Here is a 22,318-nt window from a genome sequence, read left to right as displayed (position 1 = left end):
TTAAACTAAGACAGGGAAGATTTAGGTTAGATATTAGGAGGAAGTTTTTCACGCATAGGGTGGTGACATACTGGAAGAAGTTGCCCGAGGAGGCTGTGGATGCTCCATCCTTGGAGGCTTTCAAGGCCAGGCTGGATGTGGCTCTGGCCGCCCTGATCTAGTGGTCGGCGACCCTGCACATAGCAGGGGGGTTGAAACTAGATAATCGTTGTGGTCCTTCTCAACCCAGGTTGTTCTATGATTCTATGAGTCTATGAATAATCAATTGAGGAAAATAATCACTAGAGGTGTAGGTGTAAGCCTCACCCTAAAACCTAAGGTGTAGGCTTTAATGTATTCACCTATTTTTTGTTTTTCACTCTGACTTCACTTCCTATATATTATATCACAACAGGAAACACATGCTCTTAGTTTATTTCCTACAAAGTTCTGAATGTCACTGCTAGTTGAGTAGTCCAGGTTGGAGAAGAAAAACTGAATTGAAATTGCATAAGCTGTTTTCCAAACTGCCAAGAAGTAAGCTATTTTTTTCCAGTTTTATCAATTTCACTTTCAGAAATGCTGGGTTAAAAAAAAGTCAAACCAGTATTCTGGACACCTATAGTAATTTAGTAATACAGTAATTAGCTTTCTTTTCCAGGAATGTAGGTAAAGAAGGCTACTACAAAAGAATTCTCATTCTTTAGACAAGGAAACATTGCAACAGCTACAAAATTTATTTTTATAATGCTCAACATCTTTCCAATATGTGAAATTCCCCAACCAACTTACTATTCAACATCCTTTTTGCTCCTCCCTCTGCTCAGAATAACCTTTTATGTATTTTCTTGCTTGAGAAGCTTCATAATGATGACTGAAAACATATATCGACTTTTTCAAAAACTACAGAACTTCTATATTTACTTGCTGTGATATCTTCAGCTACCATACTAATGTGACATCAAAGAAAGCCTATGTTTGGATGAAATGCGTTCTTCCAAAATGGTTAAAGAATGGTCTGGGTCCACATACTGCAATTCCTTATTACATAGCTGCTATAGGTTCTCAGCTTATTCTCCAGTACTCTTTCAATAATGGCATTAGAGTAAACACTGCAGCCTTGAAAATAAAACTGAAAATTTTGAAGATTCATAATGACCAGGATTATCTAAATTTTCCCCTAGAGAGGCACAGAATGGATAATGAATTGAAGTATCAGATCAACATCTAGATTTAATATAGTGAAATCTTACTTGACTTAAAAAAAGTCAGGTGAATCATTAGAACAGAAAGTAGAAAGTGAACACTTGTCATAAATTAATTAGAGTATTAGGGATTATAAAAATAATTATAGGTAACACTGTAGTCATATTTCAAACATAAATGGGGGAAAAAAACAAACAAACAAACAAAAAAACCTACATGAATTCAGTGAAACAAAGAAAAATGTACCTAGACAAAAAAGATTGTTGATAATATAATTTGATGAGAAGCATATCAGAGACTACTTTTTATTGATACTGAATTGCTAAGAAAGTTTTAAAACTCAAAATATGATCACTGAGGTTCTAATCATCATAGAATTATAGAATAGTTTCGGTTGGAAGGGACATTTAAGATGATCTCATTCCAACCCCCTGCTATAGGCAGAAACATCTCCCACTAGACCAAGTTGCTCAAAGTCCCATCCAGCCTGGTTCTGAATGCTTACAGGGAGGAAGCATCCACAGCCTTGCTGGGCAACCTGTTCCTGTGTCTCACCACTTTTACAGTGAAGAATGTCTTCCAGTATCTACTCTAAATCTGACCTCTTCATTTCTCACAAAAGTTTCTGAAATACCACTCAATTTTATATATACATGTAGTATATATATACTAATACCAACAGATTTCTAAGAAACATCTGTTAAAATTGTTGCATATTCACTTCTCATCTTTAGCTTCCTGTAGTCAAAAAAGTACTACGTTCCCTTTCCTATCCTTCTTAGAGTGTCTAAGATGCTGCCAGATATAGGTGAATGGTTTTTAGGTTACTCAGTGTACATGCCTCTGTATAGAAGACTAGATTGAAATTTAAATAACGTGATAAAATAAGTTTAAAATATTTTATAGTCTTTCAAATCAGATTCAAAATCTCATGTTGTCTTCATTACATTATTTTTTTAATTTAAGATCTCTAAAAGTCATAGTTAAATGAGAAAAAGCCAAATCATATCTTATTCTTTCTTACACATAGAGAACCAAGATAATTTAGGATTTTCTTACACAGTGAGATGTCTTTAATTTGCAGGAGCAAAAAGAACTGGAAATACTCCTGCAATTACAAGTGGTGTGGTAGGCAGGTCTTTTTAAAGAGTCTGTATTTACAGTGATCCCTGGTGCTCACAAATCTGAAAATATTTCCCACCAACAAAACTTGAGTTCACAGTGCATATCAGCAATTCACCTTGGTAATCTGTGACTTTTTCAGCTACAATTGACATGACACAAAACCCACAATGAAGAAAATGAGAAATCATTTCTGGAGCAAATTGCAGGTATTGCGGACTGCTATTCTCATATACCTACACCAAATGATACAAATTTCAGAGCAACATTCAAGACTACACCCACTAAGTTTGCAAAAGGAAAGGATCCAGCCTCCCTATTAGTCCTATAATACCAGAAGTGTTTTATGATATTCCTCTGTAAAACAGTAAAATTTTCAGTGCAGCAAACAATTAAAAAAACCTGTGGCATCTTCACAAACTGCCTCCTTTCTCTTTCCTGCACCCCCCTTCCTCTCCCTACAAAGGCAATTTTCAGTTTCTCTTAGAGCTTAGCTGCATGACGTGCACTGCAATTCTTTGGAAGACTTTAACTTCTCTTCACTTTTTGGTGGCATTAATTCTGGTCAGAATCTTTATCCTTTTATTATTCTTATTATTCTTCAGGATGTGGAAAATCCTAATGTGATAATTCTTGTAGAAATTTCAAATCATACATAAAAGTCAAGAAGGACACATTTAATCAAAGGCGTTGTGTACAGAAAATAGTTGAACCATGAGATTTTATGTGGAAACTAAAAAGAAGAATCACAGATTATCTGTGTATGAATCAGACAAACAAAACTGTTAGGAGGAGAGACAATCCTCTCTTTCATAGAACTGTTTACAAATCAAATCTAGGCGAAGTGAAATAAAAGGCAGAAGATCAATTTCATTTCACTTCTAGAAAATGAAGAAACATTTCAACTTACCATAAAACATGTTCTGTTAATTGTCATTATTGATCACTCCAGTTCTGTACTTGCACAATTCTAGACATCTTCTAGTACTGTATGGCTCTATAAAATGAAATGTACTTTGTTCTTGCGTTCTTGCATTGAAACTACACCTCAAACTTCTAACATTTAAATACTGTATCTGCCTCACAGTTCTGGTCTTTTTAGCCCAACTGTTCAACTTCCCTTTACCAATCATGAACAACCATTGCTAATTCTATCTACAATAATATGCTAGTGAGAATAAAAGGAACTCATTCTGTTCTCCTTTTCACTGGGTTGCTCTACCCTGAAGATTGATATCTTTAGCAAAATAAGTTGAGAGTCAATAATGACATCCATTTAAGAAAGTTATTCTTCAATGCAAAATTGTTTTGAATCTTTTTGAATGATTTTGCATATTTCTGAACAGTAACAAAAGTGGAAGGCTGAAATGCATTTTCCTAATTTATTTCTAGAAATTAGAGTAACTCAGATATGTCAGAACTATTGCATGTATTAAGACACATATTTTAAGACACATACGAGGCAGAATGTGAGTTTAAATATCTTTAAGAGATCATTCTGACAAACAAGAAGTTACTGAACTGAATTGAAATTTAGATATGTATCTGAAGCCAAAGATTCCAAGAGCTACAGTGCAAACAAGCAGGACTTACAGCTGAATTAAAACTACAAAAAACTTCTCAACTTTATAGACAATGTTTCTACAAATAGGGCACTGTTGTATCACTTTTGAAGGTACCTAAATAAGCGCTAAGCTACTCAAATAAAAGTGATTTTGTGAGTTGCAGACAAGGAAAAGAAAAAAACAAAAAATGATTAAACACTAAAAACAAGTCACTGTTCAGTGTATACATCCAACTTTTAGCCTAGGTTAGTTAGAGGCAAAACACCTTAGTGGTTAGATCCAGTTCATCAAAGTAAGATATCATTTGAAATAACACTAAAGACTAAAAAAAATGTTATTTATTCCCACATTGAAGTTAAAAATAAGTGTAATGAGTGGCAGCTCTAGCAATACAGAGGAAATAAGGGGGAAAAATAAATAGTCAGTTTTATAAATCTGATAAAAATATGCAGATTCAGATCTCACTCAAATTCTCATTTACCAGAGTACAACAATCATAATACAAATATCGATGCAAATATTATTTCGGGAAATCATTGACATTCTCAGCAGCAAAAACTTCACTTTTCAAATATTTGAGGGTATTTATTTTTATTTTCCTCTAAATCCAAAATGCATACAACCTCTAGAATTTGATATGTATAGACTTTGTTAGTTGAGTGTCAGTCTACTTAAGTGAAGAGTGAGGAAAGGTTTGGTAGATTTTTCCAAAATAGTTATACACATTAATAATCCTTAGTTACATCTTTCAAAAGTTATCTTTGGCTCAGTGCTGATACTGCTTCCTGTTTGTAGGCTCCCTTTAGGTATTGAAAGGCTGCAATGAGGTCACCCCACAGCCTTCTTTTCTCCAGGCTGAACAAGCCCAGCTCCCTCAGCCTGTCTTCATAGGGGGGTGCTCCAGTCCCCTGATCATCTTCTTGGCTCTCCTTTGAACCCTCTCCAACAGCTCCCTGTCTTTCTTGTACTGGGTTCCAGACCTGAACACTATCAGTATTTACTATCAGTAAACTAACTGCAGTCCTGATCTAGCTCCCAGTAAGAAATTGCACTTTTATTGATTTCATCAGGAAGTGGCTGAACTGTAAGCAATGGATGGATACACTCTGCAGTTGTAAAATAAGAACAGCTGCGAGTGAAAATCTGTATCAATTCAATATAGATATTGACATCATAGATGCTATATTTTCTTTTCCTCCTTGAAGAAGTGTCTTACTATTCAGATCCAAAATGCTGTGTTTTTATTTTCAAATTGTGAGCCAGAACTAGCTGCAGTTATGACAGATCTCTAATTCAGCTTATACTGGCTTACTTATTTTATTTCTATCTGCATAACACAGTGTAAAACCACTGTCCATGAGTAAGCCTACATAAATACTTCTCCATTACCCAAATTTTGTGATCCACATGGTGAACTACAAAGATTCAACATCTTTTCCGACTTTCATAGGTAAAGATGGAAATGAGAGTATTGAAGAATATTATATGCATGCTTCTTTCTGCTTAGAGATGGAAATGATAAAATCTAGGCTTTCAAAATGTGTTGGGGTGACTTAAAATATTCTGAAGTTTGTAGGCTTTCCCTAGAGACCTAGAGAAACAAACATCAACCTTGTTTTATAAATACCCACAGGAATTTACATATTATGTACACACTCCTGTAAGTGAGGATTAGAATGAAAAAGCATTGTTAATGATTAAAGAGAATAAAAGCCTTTAGTGAATAGGTGCAGAAAATAGTTATTATATTTCTCTGTTTTTTTCCTTTGCATCTTGCAAGACACATTGTGTCTCCTAAGACAGAAGGGAAAGACAAAGATACTCTGTAATTCTTCCAAGATAACTTAATACCCTATTGTTCAATGTACTTAACTTCCAAGACAATGATTTTTCACCTATTATAGTTTAAACACGTTGTATCACTAAGTTGTATCATTACTTTTGCATAAACAACTCTGCCATTCTCACATTCCTGATTTCTAACATCTAGCAAACTTGTATGGAATATGTGATACGTATTAAATGCAGTACATGTGTTTTAAATCTACTAATCACTGTTTCATTAAGTCATAAATGGTAGTAGAAATGCTTAGTTGCAGTTCTGTCCTTGTACCATGTATCAGCAGCTCCTAAGTTACTTTTGACAGTGAAGAATGATGCTAAGCTAAAGAAACATCTGAAGCCAATATCCAGGCTCACCGTAAAATTAGTATCAGAGTCCATTCAAAGACATTCTTTACAATCACACTTCCTACCCATCCTGTTTTATACCTCTGAAAACAGAATACCACTGAAGTATGAAAAGAGGTGGACATACTATTCAGTCCCACAGCCATCACAAACAACAACAACAACAAAAACTCATAGTTTTCCTATTAATTCAGTGGTAGAAATTAGCTGTGTCTCAAGTCTTTTGTAGCTTAAAAGAATTTGACCTCAGTAAGAATTACAAGATGATGCATTTTATTTCCGCACTGAACAACTATATATTTTCATTTTTCCCATATTCCTGTGAAAAGAAAGGATTCACGTTTTTATTATGGAAACCCCTCAAGTTCACTTACTAATTTTAGCAGGGTTATACTAGAAAATAGTTTTAAGATCATTCCAAGAGCTATGAGAGAAAACAGTAGAAATCAAATTTCTACTCCAAAAGCCTGTTTCCAGCAGATTTTTTTATTCAGTCATGTTAAAAAAAAAAAATAAAAAAAAAAAAAATAAAAAAAAAAAAAAAGGAAAGAAGGGAGGAAGGGAGAGAGAGAGAGAGAAGGGTCAGATGCAAGGCAAGAACATCACAGTTTCATCACTGTCCACTTGACAAACAGTGATTCATTATCTCTGTACTCTGTTATTTGCAGTGGGTCAGACAAACTTCCTCGTGTCCTTGAAGAGATAGAATTTACATCTCAGAATCTGAACGGTTAAACTACAAGTCATTTTAGAGTCAGATTAAAATATTTCATATGGATTCTTTTCTTCATAAGGAAAAAGTGCAGATGTATGTGAACATATAAAAATAAAAAAACATATCATAACATATATATGTAATACATATTTAAGGGCACATAAAATAGCCTTCCATTTTGTAGCGTCACAGGTGTTGCACAATCATAAATTTCCATTCCACTTCCTTTCAATAAAACTTAAAATTGGAAAGAAGTAATTCAGTTTGCTTTAGTTTCATTTTAACAAACAGAACAAAAATAACAGGCTTGCATTGAGTAGAAATGTTGTAAGGATTTGTTTCTTAAAATAAACCAAGTTATTACTTCTACTGAATAAAGGAGTATAATTAACCTCACTTTAATCAGGAGGGTAAAAATTAATTCATCATATTATTAAATAAATATTCTCTCTTATCAACTAGCAACTTGGCTACAGACATGATTTTTCTTGGTATCTTCTCTCTGTGAATTTTTTTTTTTTATTAATACTTCTTTCTGAGCACTGAGTTTCTAATTCAAGGACTTTTTTTCTGTCTAACTGCCACATGGGAAGTCTGTTCTCTAAATGAATGACAGTAACTTTAAGAATCACAATCCCAGTGTGACTACTCAGATTTGAAAATAAATTCATTCATGGGAAATAAGTCTGAACCATTTTTCTGAACCGATTTTTAAAAGCATTTAAGTGTACATGGTGCATATTTCAGGAAAGAAAAGGTCATTCAGTATAACAATTTGCATATTACACCAAGTTAGGCTGGTGCTTGAGGAATCTGTAGAGGGATCTGGATAGGCTGGACTGGTTTGAAGCCAACTGTATGAAGTTCAGAAAGGCTTAGTTCTGAGTTCTTGTATTACAGCAATCTCATGCACTAGTGGAAGCTTGAGGAAGAGCGGCTGGAAAGTTGCCTGACAGAAAAAGACCTGGAATGGAATGGTTGAACATGAGCTAACAATACACCCAGGTGACCAAGAAGGTGAATAGCAGCCTGGCATGCATCAGAAATAGAGTGCAGCCAGCAGGATTGGGGAAGTACACAGCTGTACACAGCCTTGATGAGACTGCATCTCAAGTCCTGTGTTCAGTTTTGGGCTCCTCACTACAGGAAGCAGATTTAGTTGCATTTGCACAGATGAGCAATAAAGTTGATGAAGGAATTAGAAAATGAGACTTATGAGGACCAGCTGAGGGAGCTAGGACTAAACAGTCTGGAGGAGAGGAAGATGAGAGGGGACCCCATTGTTTTCTACAACTGCCTGAGAAGAGGTAACAGCAAGGGTGCTGTTGGTCTCTGCTCTCAGGTGTCAGGTGTTACACAAAAGGCAATAACATCAAGTTGCAGCAGAAGAGTTTTAGATTGGACATTATGAAGAATTTCTTCACTGAAAGAGTGGTTAGGCATTGGAACAGGATGCCTGTGTAAGTGGTGGAGCCACTGTCCCTAAATGTATTTAAGAGAGGTGTGGACAGGATACTTAGGGATGTGGTTTAGTGGTGGACTGTGTGATGGTTGGTTCTAAGGGTATTCTCCAACCTACATGATTCTATGATTTTGGATGAAACAAGTGACAGATGTTATAGGTCATATATACATACAGTACCTTCAATATCTGTACATTTTTTTCTTTTCCTCAGAAGATGTAAAAGTAAAATGTGATTTTCTTTTCAAAAAATGTACCTGGAATATATTATTTTGGCATGTTTTTTTTCCCTATTCTTTTTATCTTCAGAACACCTTGAGAAGAAACTTCACTTGGATGCAAAAAGTAAAAAATATATTAAGCTAGTCTAATACTACATTGTAATTGCTTCAGATAAAGAGCATTTTTTTCTCTTAGTAAAAACTAAAACAAACAAACAAAAAAACCTAACACACCCACAAAGAAAAAGGTATTGTAAACATTAGGTACTTGCTGAATAATTTGGAATGGTAAATTTGAATCAAAAATTACATTTTCTCTTCATATGAATTGACTACACATAGATTAAAAATTTTAAGGCATTGAAAAATATAATCATGAATAAAATACTTATTTCTAGAGTATTTCATAGAGTATTTCTATGCTGCTTTCAAAATAGAGTAAGAAATGTTTACACTGAAATTTGTGATGATCTCTGAGAGCTGCTCTAAAAAGTAACACCTTCTATTTTATTAATTTTCCCATATTGTCAGACATAGATGATGGTGGTACAGCAAGAGGCTGAAACTTCTCATCAATATTCTGCTATGTTTTGCTGTCATGCAAAAGGTGGCAGCAGAGGGGCAGTCTCAAAGTATGACAGTCTCAAAGAAAGGCATCTGACATGGAAGAGTGGATGAAGCAATCAGGATTCCAAAGATTTTCTTAAACATTTCTCAGTATCAGTGAAAATCTTGATTCTACTCAGCCATGTTATCATCGTTGCAACCTGTCTAACCTAAGAGATTATCCAAAACACAAAGGAAAAGCACTGAGTAAATTACAGTTCAATATGATACATCTGTAAACCTTTTTTTTAAAAACAAGATAGAAAATGGAAACACAGTGGATTTATGCTGCCCAACATTAAGATCTATGTCTACAGTTCCTTCTTAGATCATGGAATCTTAGTTCTCAAAACGTTAAACAGATTTTCTGAATGCCTGAACATAAAATGAGAAGCTTACTTGATTCTTACTTGACATCTTACATGATTCTCGTTTGCCAATAAAACTATAATCCTTTTGAGTGCTCCTGTACTGCAAAGCTCTTTCTTCTTCTTCTTTTGTTTTTTTCCTCTCCACTTCACTATGATTGGCAGCTGACTGTGTGGCATTTCTACCTACGCACTTCCTGCTTCAGTAACTGCTGACCAAAGTTATAAGACTACTTTACCTCTGGGCACTGCTCATGAAAAATTAAAAGAAAATACTGCTTGTGGTAATGCTAGTTAAACTTCATAATCAGATTTGAAACTGGCTTATGCTGTACAACATGCTGCCATAGAACACTCTTACTAACAAACGGGTATTCATGCCCTCTGGGGAAAAAATATATATATATATATCTTATTCTCAATTTCTATGTGAACGTGTTTAAGCACTGAAAAGAAATTTCTATTTTTTATTTACTGAGCTACTAAATGTATCATGATCTTTATAAAGTCAAAGGTAATCAATGTGCAAACAGATAATATTTCTACAATGAAGGAAGGACATTTAAGGTCCCAAATTAAACAGTTCATAAGCGACTAAAGCTGTGATGATGATCCCTGCACACTAATACCAACAGTGGCAGCAACACAGACTTGGGCTGGCACAAAAATCGCTACATTGCAATTCTCCTTAAGTAACTTTGGCACTAGTGACCAGCAAGATCAGCTATTTTTGGCCTTGGAACAGAGATAAATATGCACCTGTTTTGGTAGTGTATAGATCTGTGTGTTCTGAAATAATATTATTTCTAGGTCATTCTGTTATATGTAAAGCACTACAGTCACTGAATATAGAAACAGATGCCATTTTAGGCATTTAATGCATTGTTTTATGATGTTATTTAAAATCTAGGATGATGGATGTTCCTTTGTTTTCTCTTTTTTTTTTATTTGTTCTTCTGTTTTTTTCCTGCAATGGTGTTGTTTTCTGTATTTAAAAAAAATTAAATCTGGAAATGCTTGTTTAAAAAAAAAAAAAAAAAAAATCCAAATCTTGCTTTGCCTAGTTAACACTTTTAAGTTAATGTTTTAATAATCATTATAGTATATTTCTTTTGCAGATAATGAACAGGAACAGCACTACATGACCCTGGGCTATATTAAATGACAGTGATCTCATGCTATCTAGTAGTAAGGCAAGTAAGATGCACCTCTGTAAAATAATTGGATACTTACTGTATATATAATCTTATGCATGTCAATACAGAAAAAAAAGAACATGCTGGCTAATAAAACAATTACATGAAGAGAGAAGCATCTCAAAACCAGTGATATTTCACAGGGAGATACTTTGGATACACTTTTAAGGAATGAAATTTTATTCTGTATCCACTAGAAAAGCTTACAGCATTTTAAATTGCATTTGTACACATCACTTTATTTGTCGTGATAGTCACTGTCATAATACAGCAAAGATGTTTATGTTTACAAGTATGCTTTCCCACTCCACAATGCACTGGTGTCCTCACTCTGAGGACTGTGGGCAGCTTTAGGCACCCCAGAAAGGGCATAAACCTATGATAGAGTGTCTAAAGGATGACTACAAAGATTGTAAAGAGTATAGAGGGCAAGACGCTTGATGAGTGGCTGAAGTCCCTTGGTTTGTTCAGCCTAAAGGCTTACTGGGGACCTCATCATAGCCTACACGTTCCTCATGAGTGGAGGAGCAGGAGCTGATCTCCTCTGTTTCGTGACAGTGACAGCAACACAACCCAAGGGAACGACAAAGCTATGATAGGGGAGGTTGTATACCAGGAAAAGGTTCTTCACCAAAAAAGCAGTTGAGCACTGGAACAGCCTCCCCAGGGCAGTGGTCACAGCTCCAAGCTGCCAGAGTTCAAGAAATATCTGGACAATTCTGTCAGTCATACGGTCTGATTTTTGGGTGGTTCTGCATGAAGCCTGGGAGGTGCTTTCTGTGGGTCTCTTCTAACTTAGAGTATTCTATGATTCTATGATTTTTTGAAGTAAATGGAATGAACTTAGAGTTAACAAAATGCTAGTGATCATGTAAACTGACAATGCCATACAATGAACTTTGACAATGTTGTGCAGATTGGTGATACCAAAAGGCCTCCTTGATGTGAGTTTTCATGTGAATGAATTCCTGTATAGTTGGACAGAAAAACCTTTCTAGGAGACAACACATTGAAAAAAATTGAAATACATTCTGAGAAGTTGAAACCATTCAAAGGCACAGCATATCCAGTAATAGCAGCAGGTTATATCTGCTACATAGCTTATGCTGTATAGCTTATGCCACAAAGATATTCAAGAGGGTAGTGGCTTACATATGTACACATATATGTAATGTACATTGTTATTGCATGTGTAGTTCAGAATGCTCACTAGTCCTTCTATGAAAGCTCAAGTTTGGAATAGTTTTTCTCCCTGTGGCTGCTATTAGCGTAAGTAGTTTTACAGGACAGGAGGTGTTGTGTTTAACTCCACTTGGGGACTGAACTGTCTACCACAAGAATTAACAACTCCTACTTATCTATTTGAGCAGGAATTATTCATTGACTGTGACTTAGGGAATAGAGTCTAAGTTAATCTCTGGAACAAGCTCGTTATTTTTACTCATAGCTTCAGGTGCTATTTTTCTCTTTAAATTTCTATTCTATTTGTATTACCTCGATATTTTAATACATAGGTCACTCTGAAAGTAATGACTCCTATTTATTTACATAAAAATTACAACAGATAAAAAGAACACAATAATGCTATTTCATAAAGTAAATTCATAGTGGTAAAACACTGTTTTTCATCATAGTCACCACCATTAGCTATGCTTTCTCTCTAGAGGTGACCAAGATGCTGCATGACATTCTACTAAAATTCTGCACCACTGAAGATGATCCATTATTTCATAGCTGCTATGACAGAGTCATTGCAGAAATGCAACACTTACCAACTCACTGTGATCCAATCCACTGTTTGATGTCCATAAATGTTTAGCAAGCATCTGTGAATGTCAATGGATGCAATTTTTTCTGCATGGAATTCAATTCCACACCTTTGCTTCATATGCACTTCCATGTCAGATGCAATTCAGTCAGACCGCCCCTCTGCTGCTATCTGTTTCATGGCAACAAAATGTAACAGAATTTTGGTGAGAAGGTTCAGCCTCTACTACCATACCACTAACATCTGCCCCTGATGTTGTGGGTCAATATAATAAATTAGAAGGCATTACTTTCAGAGCAGCCTTTGTTATATCCTAACACAGTGTCATGTATGTATAGCAACTGATCTATCTCAAACATTTTTTTTGTTCAACATGTACATGTGTAAAGAGAAAATTCATCCTCCTTAGAGTAGGTTAAGTCATGGGAAGGAAGAAGTAATCCTCTGCTGTCAGATTAAATAGATAAGTTTCCAAATGGATAAATACTGAAGACTATCTTAAAGTATCACTGAACTGTATCCCCTATTAAACCAATCTCACTTTTCCCTCAAAATTGAAAAGCTAAGGCTCATTCCCATGAGAAACGCCAAATCTTTATTGAATCCATTGCATCTTGCATAGATTAAAAGCAGATATATACCTTTATTAGTTATATGCAATATGAGCCTCCAAAAGTAGAACAATGGGCTGTATATTTTACTTGCAGTAAAGTTTAATTATTTTACCTGACTTTAAGCACCTGTTTTCACTCCAGTTTTAAGAAAATTGTGTCATGAATGAAACTATACACATTTTGTTTTTGAAAGATTTGAAAGAGTTGCTAACCTCTATCAACCATGTCAGCATTACTTTCCTTTTATCTTTTGTGCTAAACTACTTATGGGTAATTATATTCTCTTCAGCCAATATACAAATATTTTCACTACAACTACCCATTGTGCCAAGAGTGTCAGTCTGACAAATTATGTTTGACAGAATCTAACATCACTCTAAGAAACCAAATTTAAAATACTCCAGAGCTACCTGTAGAATTTCACTAAGGTAGCCTGGACTTCAGCTACAAAGCATATACTCAAGAAAACTAAAGGTGAAACATAGACAGGTTATTCTCTTTCCAGTTAGTAACAAATTCTCATGACTTCAGCAAAAGAAAAGTGAAGCTGAAACCAAGAAGTCTTCCAGCAAAGTACATGTGCAAGAAGCAGTTCTACACAGTCAGACTTTCACACAGTCAAAATGAAGGGAACACCTCAAGCACTGTTGAGGAAAACAGAGTGCAACACCCTGTACAGGAAATGACAGATTCCAATATCCACACTCAGGACCTTACTCAAGGCTGCTTCCTAAAGGATTCCTTAGAACAAAAAATTACATGAGATAAGTGCTGTGAGATCAAAGAAATGCACTAAAATAAATACAATACTGAGAAAATACTTTTTCTATTGAACTATGAAGGTATAGGAATTAAGTGCCATTAAGACAGTTATCTAGATTCACCTAAAGGTTTCCCAAGAGCTTTTAAATGCTTTGACATTCTGTATGACTATCAACTAATTTGTTAAATTGGAAGAAAAGCTCTTCTGTTTTAATGTAACTAATTACTCCCTCAATAGACTTCTGCTCCACTTATTTTAACTCTGAAACAATATTTTTCACATGTAAACTTCAAAACTGAGTTTTATGCTTTTCTCTCAGCATCATTCAGTGCATAGGCATGCATCTAGATAAACATCTTATAATTAAAAAAAAATTATGCTGTTCAGTTTCTTCAAAAAAGAAGCTAGAATACACTCTTACACTGTCTTATGTATATATATAACACTGGGAATGTTAAAAGTTTATTGAAGTACAGGGTACTAGCCTCAAAACCTAAATTATAAGATTGCTGTATTTGTGTTAAAATATAGTCAAACAGCAGATAGGAATGCTGTTCTTTAAATGATATTCCTATAAAATAATAATCTAACTTAGTTTCCCAGCTGCTAAAACCATTTACTCTTCCTGAGTATCTAAACAACTCCACTGCCAGAAAGCTGGAAAAATCATTGACAGAACTTGCAGAAGAATGACTGTTATTATCATCTTCCCAGCAAAAAGGTAATGCTCCCTTCTTCACTGCTGTGAGAGGCAACCTGTTAACCTTCCAATCACCCTCCAGTCTGTTGTCCAATCCTCTGTAAGCTAAACACCAAACATTTACAAAGCCCTTTTTTTTTTCTTCTGTCAGATGCACATTAACATTTTGAGATTCAACCTGTTATCAAAGAAAAAGGAAAAAAGATTCCCTTCAGAATCTGGAATACGCTGAAGGCAAGAGTAGGCTGTTTAAAAGATACTTAGTGGGTAAGATAAAAGTTACTTTATGATGTTTCCTAAGTTTCAGAATTCCTTGATCTCTGGTCCTCCTAAAGGAAGAAAAGAAGGCCAAAGGGGAAGAAGAAAAATGTGGAAAGGAAATGGAGAAAGGTGGAAGAAAGAAATGTATTCACCCCTATTATACCTAAAGTATCACAAACCAGCTGTCCAGCCAACAATTTGAAGAAGAGTTGGGAGTTTTTCAAAAGCTTCTATTCCACACAGGAATTTCTCAGTTACCTCACAGTTATTCTTTTGAAAGAAACATTAGATTGATATCAGACTATAATAACAAGAAAAACAAATTTTATGAGGCAAACTTGTCTCTGAAGAGAGAAAAATCAGTGAAATTTCAAAGAAAAGCCTAATCTATATCTTGCAAGTCTGTAATAAATCTCTTCAGTAATTTCTTCCAAAGCAAATTTTACATTCATATGTACAGATATTTCCTCACAAGAGTCTGAATTCCAGATCCTATAGTATGTATTCATTTGTAAAATACAATATCACAATTCATCCTCTAGTGATGAAATTGGCTTCATGTCTTCTTTAGTGAGTAGCCTTTATCACAGCTTTCAAATATTCTGGAAGTGCATCATACTATGACAACCATCAACTACTCTAATCTCAGAATGAGAAAGTAATACTGAAACATCCTGTGTGCATCTCCAAGGAGCTACTCAGCATGCTACATCTAGCTCGAGGAAGCCAATTCAATGCTGTAGGATTGCAGTTCCTAACATTTGAAGACATGTAAGATCAATTATGCTGTCCTCTCTTTATAACGATTAATCTAATAAATAGCTTTTTAATTGATACTCTACAGAGTTTGAGTGCTTTTCTCACTGGTATAAAAAAAGAAACAGGCCCTCCTGATGCAAAGCAACTTTGTATTTTATTTATTCATAAAGGCCATTATAGCTCTATTGCATATATAGCAGGATACAGGGGATCATGCATAAATAGCAGATCTATTAATTACTGGATACTTTGGCTGCAAATGGTATAAGATTGCAGCATACAGAAGGGTAAAAGGAGGTCTGGTGGTGCTTTTTGTTCCTTCCTATGCTCATTCTCCAAAAGATACCCTCCACATTTAACAAATTTGAGTATGAACCAGTAACTTTCTATTTTAGTGGTATTTACAACAAGTTGACAAATGAGAAGAGTAAGCAATTTTCAGATCTGATCCATAAGAAATTCACTCATACCAAGGGTGCAGTGTACAAAATAATGAAAGAAAGAAGTCAAGTGTGACAGTCAAATTACCCATCGTTCATATTTGGACAGTGAAGTCCCAATGGCTAGTGATAGCAGTTTCAGGCTCTTTAATAACAACAGCAATAGAAAAAACTTTGAAATAAAAGACAGCAAATCAATCTTGCCAACAAAATTCCCATTGCTATCTATATCACACAAACTCCTCTTTTCCTCCCAGGCACACAGTATCTGATTTCCTCTCAGACTGTCTTCTCATTACCATTTCTTAAGCACGAAGCTTAACTTAAGTGGTTCTCTTTGGGACTAGGACCAGCACAGCTCTTTTCTAAAAAATGTGGTGAGATGCCATGCTGCTGCAGTGAGTCCCTGAGAACTCCCATCATTGCCCCCAGGTTTTCACTGAGTAAACAAAGCTGTTCTGAATTGACTTTTATTGATAAACATTGTATCAGGTATTAATGAAACATCCATACTGCTATGTACAGGACATAAAATTTAGGTTGAAAGACAGAACAAAAATAAGAAGGAAGCACAAACACCCACTAAAAATGTTAACAAGCCTCTAACATATGTTTTCAACAGATACATTCCAGGAATTTAATAGCTATTATACTACCAAGTATACCTATAGATATTCGTGGAAGAAATCCTGAAGAAACTTCTCTGTTTCTCATCCTGGAAAAAGCCAGCATCTAGTTTAATCTAGAGCCATAAGACAAAAGAAAAGCTACTGTACTAATCTTCAGAATTCATATTTATCTCAAAACACAAATATTCATGTTTTGTACTTAGAAATCCAAAACACTACAAATTATTAATGTCTTTGGTGAAGTGGATAACATTTTATCAGCTGCTTTGCTCATATACATACACATCTTATGCCTTTTGCTAAACCCGGAAAACACTCACAAATAAGGTATTTGCAAATAAAAAGTCTTCAGCAAGTTATTTGTATTTAAGAATATCAGTATCTGAATAACAATATGATTAAATGTATAATGAATGTGAATACTTGTATTGAAGTCTATTTAGCAGTACACACCACCCTAGCACACTGGTATTCATAGAACCATTAAATACCACTATCATCTTTAAGCTCATCAAATATCCCTGGCTGGATCCCATGCCCCTCATACAGTCACTAGCTCCTAGATTTTATTGATCAACACTGAAGGTGGGCAGATAATAAAAATCATGTATTTTTTTGAAAAATAATTAAAAAAAAAATAGTAACCATGTATTCAAGACACATGCAAATTAATGTCCTTACTGAGTAAATGGAAAAAATCACAGTTATTTTGTGCCCCCAGCAGAAGTTGGCTATAGATAAGGATGCAGCAGGTACTCAGCTTATCAGCATACACACATAGCTCCAAAACGGCCTCAGTGTTGGATTTTTCTCCAGTGAAAACAGCACAAGTCAAATGGTGAATCTGGAGGTACTGCAGCACAGAATAGAAGAAACAGCTTGTAAACAGACAGAATCTGTACACAATCCATACCACAAAAAGTTTTATCATTTAAAATAACTTTTACTAATCGCAGAATTTATCGTCATAATTAATAGCCATATGGAGAGAAAGTCAAAGATGATATTAAAAGTAAAGTAACAAAGAGTAAAACAGTTTTTTGTTTGCTTGTTTGTAAATGTGATTGAATCACTGCAGTCTGAAAAGAGTATAAACCAGGGGTTAAAAAATAATGTAAGCTTAATTTCTGTACATTTCATTTTCATGCTGCCTCAAGCTTTCCCATACATAAACACCATTATGCAACTCATCTGTATAAATCTACATAGACATTTTCTCTCTTGTAGCATCATTACCTCTTTTGGTTTCATTACATAAAGCATAAAGAATAGTGCAGTAGCAATGTTTTCTCACCATTACAAAAAGAGTTGTTTCTCTTCTGTACTTGTACTGAGATACAGACTAGGTGACAGAAATCCACTTATTGCATAGCAGGAACAATTAAAAACTACTTGTTCAGAATCTCTAAGCACTAAAGGAATCAAACTTTAATTTTCTTTTTGTGACTTTTGAACAACAACAAGGACCCACTGTCATGAAGTATAAAATTCATTGTCAGATATGATCAAGGTTTAAAACATACATATGTTTCACAGCTGAAGCTTTTTGTTTATTTGGGAAAATAAGTACTAGAACATGCAATATTTGTTTAAATACATGTCCTGTCTCTTCTAGCTTGTAAGGTGAATAATGAATAGCACACATATCTTCCATGAACAGAAGAAACTTCCTCTTCCCATTTAAAACACTGGGCTAAAAACTGCAGAAGGTAAAGTGAGACAAGTTCACTATATATAAACAGATATAACAGACAAAACAGCATAATTTCTGAAAGTATATCCAATGGAAATACTCAAGGGTAAAATCTGGCTGCACACTGAAATTGTCAATAAAACAAAGGCATTTGAGATAACAAGTCACACATCTGTGTGCGTGAAGCTTGTAGTGTTTCTAAAACATTGCTGGCTTATGGGAATGCTTGCAAGTATGCCAGCAAAACTGTATTTTGTAAGAGTTAACAAGGTACTCGGTAACACATCTTTCTGTAGCTAATTGCAATTCTTTGGTAGCACTCCAGTACTTTGAAACTACGACTTGAAAACATTTAGGTACATTGTAGCAAATACACAGAAACATACTGGGTCTGTGTGGCCTGAAACTGATTTGATTTGCAGCAATTCATACGATGTTGTGTTCTAGAACTGTGATAAAAGCAATGCTCAGGACACGACAGTGTGCAAGAGGTTACAAATGCATACAACTCAAAGTGACTGATGGGGTACTTCACATTGTGTAACACACAGCTGCAGTTAGGGAGCTCAGCCAACTCTTGCTGAAAAGCTCACTGTGCATAGGCTTGTCTATGAGAGGTGATGAACTGCACTGCATGTTTGTCTTTCTTTCTTTCTTATCTTTCCATTTCCCTTACACTTCTTTTCCCTGTATTATTGCTATTTTTATTTTTTAATTTTATAATGTTGATTTACTAGTATTCTCTCTCCTATTCTTATTTTCCTCTTTTCCAGTCTCACTGTGTGCAGGCATGCAGGGGAGGAATAAGTGAGCACCTACATGGTGGTTGGCTGTTTCATTTGAACTGCAACATTACTTCAGAATATAAATGAAAATAGTAAATGCTTGCTAAAACAACATACAACACTGTAAAATGCTTTCTGGTATTAAGTGATTTTTTTGTTTGTTTGTTTCTTTGTTTGTTTTTTAAATCAAGACCAGCAGATAAAAATAAACTCCAGATAAACCCTGTTCTTTTTATCTAGACTGTCTGCATACAGTTTTATCAACCTAATTTGTATATAGTACTTAGGCACTTCTCTCACTGTGCTTCCTTCTCTTCACGTTGACTGAGACTTCACCCACACTGCCTGGCTTCACTGTCCTTTTCTAGACAGGTTCTGTTACTATTACTAGGAACTGCTCATCTTAATGAGCATTCTCACGAGAATGTATCACAACAAAAGCAAGCAGAATAATCTTAGTAACTCTTAACTTTCACCTCTTGCTGACCAGCTAGACAGAAGTAATCTTATGGATTACCTCTTGAATTTCTGAATGAGATTTACTGATTAGTAATCTCATTTGGTTCTTTCTTTGCATATTTATTCTGGACAAAACCAGGAATTTCCAATGCAAAGGGAAGGTAAAGTGTGGGTGTATATCCTCAGATGAGTCTCTCCTTCAATAACCATGAATATATATTGGAATAGTGGTAAAATATGCATAGCTTTTCCTTGAGCAATTATTGATATTCCAACTGGTGGCTACATTTCTCCCTAACATCACTCTAGAAAAACTGATTTCTGAGCTCTTAGATGAACTTCAGTTCAAAAAACTGAGAAAGGATACTTTTCCCAAATAGTATTTTTTCTCTCCTTTGCAGAATTTATCAGCAATATAAAGTTTTTGCAAAACTACTCAGTCTGAAATGAAGATTTTGCCAAATAATTCCAAGTGTTTTATAGATTTCATAGCATAGATTAAAATCTTGTTATTCTTCTTTACATATTATCCATCTCCATTGGAGAATCTTGTTCACAATCATCATTCTCCTGAGATATTTGTACAGGTAAGTTTAAAATTACTCAGCAAATTACTCAGCAAAAGCAGTAAACAGCTGATGTTAAAGGGTTAAGTAACTGGTATAGACTGTGTTAACCTATGATTATGTAAAGAGTTCTTCTACCAAGACTGTTTAACAGAATCCTAGGCCAATCACCTTCAAACCGTGGTTCATTTTTCTCCAAATGTGGAAAAAAAATTATGCTTAAATACATTCCCACATAGAATGGGAATCAAGTGTTATCTCACAGCATAGAATAGCACTGATGCACACACAAAATCCTCCACTTAAAATACAACTAGAGTAACATTGTCACAGCACTGACAAGGGTGAAAAACATAGACACATCTTCACAATTATTGCACTCTCTAGCAGTGTCCATCTAATCCGTTCTGCATAATACTTATTGTAGTAGCATATATAAAATAATTTTAAGTCATTACTAAATGAAATATGACAATACAGGCTTAAATTAGCATTCAAGCATTTTCTAAAGGGTTGAGTTGCTTAAGGTGTAACAGACCCAAAAGTACTGTTCCAGACTGGTGTGGAATAAGTTGAAACTTAAACTAGAAAGTTTAACTACATTACCCTATTCTCTAACTCAGAAATGCCATCTGTGCATGAAGTTGAAATGAAAGTGCACAACAGAATAAAAACTTCTTAACAATGTGCAATATTAAAAAGAGAAGCTAACCAAACAGTTCAGAAAAGTTTAAGTAAAAGCCTTCTGTTATTTCATGGTAAGCCTCAGAAACAATGGCACAAATTGGCATAATGTATCCAGAAGTTTAAGTTACATTTTGCATCTTATTAAATGAGCAATTTGACTGTACATAACCAATCAAAGAAGTGATGTTTGTAATATAGACTTTATTGTTCTGGATGTTTTTGTTTTGGATTTGTAGCACAGAGATACTACAAAGCAAGTACAAGGCAGTATCAAAAAAAGAAATGTTACGTTCACTGATAGAGTCAGGAGAAACACCGTAACTGAAGTCAAAACTATCAAGTAACTGCAAGCCTGAGCACAACCTTCTGGGCAAAGAACTGTAGCACTCTGCTAATTGAGAAAAAGGGGTGATGGTGCGGGGATAATGGTTTGAGATTTCCCCGTAAGAGCATAGCACTTCCACAGAGACGTACTGGAAAGCAGCTCTTGTAGCAGCAGATTTACAGTTTGCAGACATCAGCACCAGGTACTGCAGGCAGCAGGCAAGGAGTATGTTTACTAAGGATAAAAAGAGAGAACAGCAGCACAGTGACCTGGAACAGAGCAGTGTGACAAACATCAACTGAAGTTTCAGTAGTGCACAACAAGGCTCATCCAACAGGAAAGACACATGCCGCACAGAACAGCATGAGCAAGATGTCTGTCAGGAGACACCATGTTTTGCTCTGACCAGTTTGGTACACAGCACACTGCTCTAGAGCAAAGCAGAGACTTGCTCCCGATGTCCATTTAGCATTTCTAAGAGAATGTGGAGTAATTTGTAGACATGTTATGGGTTGTTCTTTCAGACTTTGCTGAAAAGCGTAAAGATGGCATAGCCATCACGAAGACACTAGGGAGAATGAAAAGGAGAATAGTATTTAATTCTCTCTTTCACACACACATGCACACATTCCAAGCCACTGTCACAACTAAGGAGGTTACCTTCTTGACACATGTTTATATCAAAACTAAATGATTAAATACGCAGACAGAAATGTTCCAGTTGATGAATCTGAAACACCCATGTAAGGATGTTTGGAATAAATTACAAATATTTACAGTGTATAAAACCATAGGTAAAATAAACCATAGGTAAAATTATCTTCCTGTTATAGGCCTATTATATTCTGCTATATGCTCAACTACCATTGTCTTTATTTAACTCTCTGGGCTTTTGGCCCTCCACGTCACTGCCTAGCATAACAGGAAGTAAATTGGATTCTAAATATTATGGTTTACTCTGACAGTTCCCTTCTGCAAATTGTAGTGTTTGGAAATTTTTTTTGCATAATCTTATTCACTGTAATTCATAACCAAAATATTCATTATATTAAAAAAAAAAAAAAAAAAAAAAACAGCTATATGTATTCAAAGTACTGCAAATATTTTTCAGTAGATGTCCCAGTAATTCTGTATTTATAAAACATAAATATACTAAATTTAATATAAAATGCACCCCCAATCCCCACTGAATTTCTCATTCAGTACAACATCTATAGGATGTGATCTAATAATTTCTGC

The sequence above is a fragment of the Lagopus leucura genome, unplaced genomic scaffold (assembly GCF_019238085.1).
Source record: "Lagopus leucura isolate 7727_CA_CO unplaced genomic scaffold, USGS_WTPT01 Super-Scaffold_100002, whole genome shotgun sequence".
Taxonomy (NCBI): Eukaryota; Metazoa; Chordata; class Aves; order Galliformes; family Phasianidae; genus Lagopus; species Lagopus leucura.
This window is presented reverse-complemented; position numbering follows the sequence as displayed.